Source organism: Benincasa hispida, chromosome 9 (assembly GCF_009727055.1).
Source record: "Benincasa hispida cultivar B227 chromosome 9, ASM972705v1, whole genome shotgun sequence".
Classification (NCBI taxonomy): domain Eukaryota; kingdom Viridiplantae; phylum Streptophyta; class Magnoliopsida; order Cucurbitales; family Cucurbitaceae; genus Benincasa; species Benincasa hispida.
In genome coordinates this window covers 83,928,568-83,934,188 of record NC_052357.1, presented here as the reverse complement: position 1 = coordinate 83,934,188, position 5,621 = coordinate 83,928,568, and the positions used below count along the sequence as shown (strand labels likewise).

Here is a 5,621-nt window from a genome sequence, read left to right as displayed (position 1 = left end):
GATGCTAGTAATTATGCACTAGGTATTATCTTAGGCCAACGTAAGGATAACATTTTTAAGATGATATACTATGCTAGTAAAACACTTAATTGTACTTGATAGAATTACACTAATACTGAAAAAGAGTTGATAGCTATTGTGTTTCCTTTGGATAAGTTTAGGCCTTACTTACTTGGTTCTAAGATAACTGTTCATACTAACCATGTAACTTTGAAATATTTGTTTGCTAAGAAAAAGTCCAAACCTAGATTGATGAGATGTTGCTTTTGCAGGAATTTGACTTTGCTATCAAGGACAGGAAAGAATGTAAAAATGTGGTTGCAGACCACCTATATAGTCTTGAGCTTGAGGATGAAAAACTTAGTTCATTTATTGTTGAGACCTTTCCTGATGAGTGTTTGTATCAAGTAAAAGACAAGTTGCCTTGGTTTGGTGATGTTGTTAATTATCTTGCAGGTAAGGTGTTGTGTTTTGATCAACTACTCAATAAATGAAGAGGTTTTTACACAAAGTCAAATCTTATCATTGGGAAGATCCTCTTCTTTACAAGGTGTGTGCAGATGGTCTCATAAGAAAATCTGTCCATCAGAAGGAAGTTGTAAGTATCTTGAACTCCTATCATTCTTCGCCCTATGGAAGTCATTTTAGGCCAACTAGAACTGTAGCTAAGGTACTTCAATTAGGTTTTTATTGTCCTTCACTTTTTAAAGATGGTTATATTTTGTTAAATCTTGTGATAGGTCTAAATTAAACGTATAGTGTTCACTGTTCAGCCCTAAATTAAAAAGCCCAACTGCACAAAAAAGTTTCCTTCTCCACCTTCCCTTCTGTTCTGTGGAAGACCGAAGTGCCCTACCCTCCTTACCTACCGAGTACGAGTATCGTGTCGTGCATCTGCGTGAGTCTATAAGCCGAGCATGAAGGAAGACCGAAGGGCGAAGGCGAAGCAACTAAAGAAGTAATTAGGCGTTGGGTGAAGACTAAAGCCGAACTCCGAAGGGTCTGGGTGTTGCATCTGGCGTCTACGTGAGTTCGTGAGCCGAGCGTGAAGGAAGACCGAAGGGTGAAGGCAAAGCGATTGAATAAGTAATTAGGCATTGGATGAATACTGAAGCCGAATTCCAAAGGGTCTAAGTGTTGCATCTGGTGTCTGCCGTCAGCCGTAAAGTGAAGAAGAACCGTCGTCCGACTTTCGAGTTAAGACTGAAGGCGACTGAAGAAGAACTTAGGCGTTGGGTGAAGACTGAAGCCGAACTCTGAAGGCCTTGGGTCTAGGTGTTGCGTCTGCCATCAGCCGTGAACTGAAGAAGAACTGCCGTCCGACTTTTGAGTTCAAGCCAAGATTGTCCGTTCAAGACTGTCCGTTTGAGTTCGCTTTGGAAAACCTGAAAAAATAGACGTAATTACTAATACCTAACAAGACTGACCGTTCAAGGTAATATATGAGTCTGCTTTCAAGACTGTCCATTTGAAAAATAGTATATATTTTGATGGTTTTGTTTTGTTTTTCATTTGAAGTGAAGAAGATTTTGTACTGTTCCAAGAGGCGAGATCTGTCCGTTCAAGGCTTTAAGCTGCTGCCGTCTGAGATCTGTTGCCATTTAAGCCGGTAAAAATTTCCTTTGCCATTTGAAATGTATGTTTGTGTATGTTTGAATGCTTTGAATTTTAGGCTTGAATATGTTTGAAAAATATGTTTTAATGCTTTGAATTTTGGGATTGAATATGTTTGAAAAGTATCTCCATAAATCTAATTGAATACTTTTGGCGTTTGAATTTTAATTCTAAGACATTGTTTGAATGCTTTGAACTTGGGTTGAATGCTTTGAATATGTTTGAATGCTTTGAAATTCAAGTCCAAGTCTAAAGAGGGTTTTTTAAATTAAATCTTTGGTAGGTTGAAAACAATGTCTTCATCACCTTCTACAAATAAAGATTCTCTAAGTCCAATCCCAGATCCAACCCAAATTCAACCCCAAATTTAACTCCATGATCTTTGAATGATTATAATTTGAATGTTGATAATTGTGTTATTCTTGGTGAGGATATTGACAAGGGATCTTTAAATAGGAGATTGACATCGGTTGTTTGGAACCATTTTAAGAAACAAAAAATAGATGGGGTAGACAAGGCGGTTTGTAATTATTGCAAACGAAAATTAGGGGATGAAAGTAAAAATGGAACCAAACGTTTGCATGACCATATTAAGATATGCCCATATAAAGGACAAAAGGACATGATAATCCCTATTGAATCCTAACAGAGAGAAGAACAATACATTGAGTTTATATAACTTCGATCAGGAAGCTGCAAAAAAAGCATTAGCTAGGATGATAATAAAACATGAAATATCCTCTCTCAATAGTTGAGCATTAAGATTTTAGGAAATTTTGTAATGTCATCCAACCATTGTTTAAGATGGTGTCAAGAAACACAACAAAGAAGGAGATTTTGAAAATTTATGAGACTGAAAAGTTGAAAACCATAACATTGTTGAATGAGATCAAAGGAAAAACTGCTCTTACAACGGACATGTAGACTTCCAACCACCAAACAAAAGGTTATATGGTTGTCACTGCACATTTTGTTGATGATAGTTGGGTTTTGCAAAACAAAATAATCAGGTTTATATATGTCCCTTCTCCACATACTTTTGAGATGCTTCGTGAAGAAATAATGGAATGTCTGTTAGACTAAAATATTGATCGAAAATTGTCATCTGTAACTGCAGATAATTGTAGTACAAATGACTCCATGGTTAATATGCTTGTTGATAGTTTGAATGTTTATAATGGTCAGATGTTGGGTCTTGATTGTTGTACTAGGTGGAATTCTACATATTTTATGTTAGCCACTACATTGAAGTACAAGGTTGTGTTTTATCGATTAAAACAACGAGAACCAAAGTACAAGTGTTTGTCTTTGGATCAAGATTGAGTATTAGCAAAAGAGATATGTGAGAAACTGAAAATATTTCATCACGTGACTTAAATATTTTCTGGATCCAAATATCCTATTGCTAATCTTTTTTCCCAAAAATTTGTAAATTGAAATTGGCTATTTCTGAGTAGACAAATTTTGGCATTCAAGAGATAAGAGACCTGGCTTCAAATATGATTTCAAAATTTGATAAGTATTGGAAGAAAATTCATGGGGTAATGGCCATAGCTGCAGTTTTAAATCCACGTTACAAATTGAAGTTGATTAAGTTTTACTTCTCTAGAATTTATGGAGATAGTTTTTTTTCTTGAAGTGGAAAGGATTAAAAAAACTTTTTTCAGATTTGGAAATGAAATATTAGCTGATGCATGAAGATGCATGAAGGTGAAGGTGATGATTATAACTCTAAAAATTTAGATGGAATCTCACAGAATATAGAATTTGATGATTTTAATGATTATGACTTGTTTGTATCAAATTCCAATAATATGAATCAGAAGCAATAGTTTGATGCATATTTGGATGAATCTGTCTTACGTTGAACATCTGATTTTGACATTTTGAGTTGGTGGAAATTAAATAGTGTCAAATATCCCATTTTACAAGAAATTGAAAGAGACATATTAGCCATCCCGTAATTTAGTGTTGCATCAAAGGTTGCTTTTAGTACCTGTGGTAGGATTGTAAGCCCACATTGTAACAAACTTCATCTGAAAACGATAGAAGCTTTGATGTGCGCTCAAAATTGGATTGCAACTAAAGTTTTGACGGGTTAGTTTGTTTGTTTTGTTTTACCTCTTTTTAGCATTTAATATATTAATAAATATTTTCTTTTATTATAAATATTTGACAATATAAGGTACTAGCACGAGAAAAGAAATAGTTAAACATTTAACAACTGTTTTAGAAGATGCAGATGATTCTGATGAAGATGGTGGGGTGACTAAGGTATGCTCATAGATTAACATTATTTTCTTATGACACTTTTACTTTTTGTGGTCTAGCTTCTTCTTCTTCTTTTTTTTTTTTTTTTTTTTTTTTTTTTTTTTGTGACATTATTTGTTAATTACATTTTAAATGTAGGAATGAATAATACTCGCAATTAAGGATGGGATGATGGCAAGAAAGGAGAAATATTTCAATGTGAAGTCTTCGGTGAAGAGAGAAAGACGAGCAATTTATATATTTTAAATGTATAAGATATTTTCCTTTAATTGACTTCCTTATTCAAACTTTATTGAATTTTAAGTTGTAAACTTATTTAATGGATTTGTCAGCTTTTAAATTGTGTTTATTTCATAGTTATATTTTGTTTATTTTTTGTGAACTAGTCAAATTTTAAATAAAATCACTTGAATTAAAAAATAGGAATTCGATAAACTTATTTAATGGATTTGTGAGCTTCTAAATTGTGTTTATTTCATAGATTAGTTATTAAATTTTGTTTATTTTTTGTGGACTAATCAAATTTTAATTAAAAAAAATGGGGAATCCTCATGGGGAACTAGTAGAGGAATCCCCACGGGGATCCCGTTTCCCCGACGGGGAATCCCCGCCCTCGTCCCTGCAAGGACAGGGGCAGGGATGGGGGAGAATTTCTCCCATGGGGTCGGGGACGGGGACGCCCCGCGCCCTATCCCGACCCCATTGCCAACCCTAGACAATATAGTTTTCTATGACTCCTATTTTTGAGGTGGAGCTTTTTTATGTATGGGATATTTATTTTATGGGGCCCTTTCTTGTGTCTTCTAGAGGTCATAAATATATTTTAGTTGCAGTTGATTACGTGTCTAAATGGGTAGAGGCTATAGCAACTCTGAATAATGATGCCCACACTTTTTTGAAATTCTAAAAATATTTTCACAAGGTTTGGTACACCTAGGGCTATCATAGGTGATGAGAGGTCTCATTTTTATAACAAGTTGTTTGATTCCATGATGTCTAACTATGGTGTGAAACATAAGATTGCTACAACATATCATCTTCAAACTAACGGTCTTGCTGAGGTATCAAATAGAAAAATCAAACAGATTCTTAAAAAGACAGTTCAAGTTAACAGGAAGGATTAGGCTCTCAAGTTAGATGATGCATTATGGGCCTATCATACAGCTTTCATGTCTCCAATTGGTACTTCATCGTATAGATTGGTATTTGGGAAGGCTTGTCACTTACCCGATGGAGCTTGAGAGCAAAGCTTATTGAGCTATCAAGAAGTTAAACTTTGATCCATAAAAGGTGGGAGAGAAGCGATTGTTGGAACTTTCTAAGTTGAAAGAGTTTTGTGATCAAGCTTATGAAAATGCCAAGTTGTACAAAGAAAGAACCGCTAGATGGCATGACAAAAAGATCATTTATTGTACATGTTATCTTGGACAAAGAGTTTTTCTTTTTAATACACGTTTACACTTGTTTTCAGGTAAACTCAAGACTCGATAGTTATAACCATTTGTGGTGATAAAAGCTTCTCCTCATGGAGCTGTGGAAGTGCAAGGAGAAGATGGATCGAGATTCAAAGTCAATAATAAAAAACTTGAGCATTATCGTGGTGACGAAGAAAGAAAGACAGAGAACCTGGTTTTCAAAAAATGATTTAATGGGTTCAGTCTAGCTAAGAGATGTTAAACCATGCGCTTTTTGGGAGGCAACCTAATATTTTACTACTTTATTTATTTCTCTGTTTT

At 34.7% G+C, this 5,621-nt stretch overlaps 1 long non-coding RNA gene across 3 annotated transcripts; it reads left to right on the top strand.

The window, feature by feature from the left end:
- Positions 1-368: 368 nt before the first annotated feature.
- On the top strand, positions 369-5,375 carry LOC120086691. Of its 3 annotated transcripts, XR_005484290.1 has the most exons (6): positions 369-598; positions 741-1,435; positions 1,519-1,609; positions 3,800-3,888; positions 4,024-4,133; positions 5,357-5,375. It is a non-coding gene; the product is annotated as an uncharacterized LOC120086691 (long non-coding RNA). The 3 variants fall into 3 exon arrangements; XR_005484289.1 differs by lacking the exon at positions 5,357-5,375 and having other exon boundaries at positions 371-598; positions 4,024-4,222; XR_005484291.1 differs by lacking the exon at positions 5,357-5,375 and having other exon boundaries at positions 371-670; positions 774-1,435; positions 4,024-4,222.
- Positions 5,376-5,621: the final 246 nt, after the last annotated feature.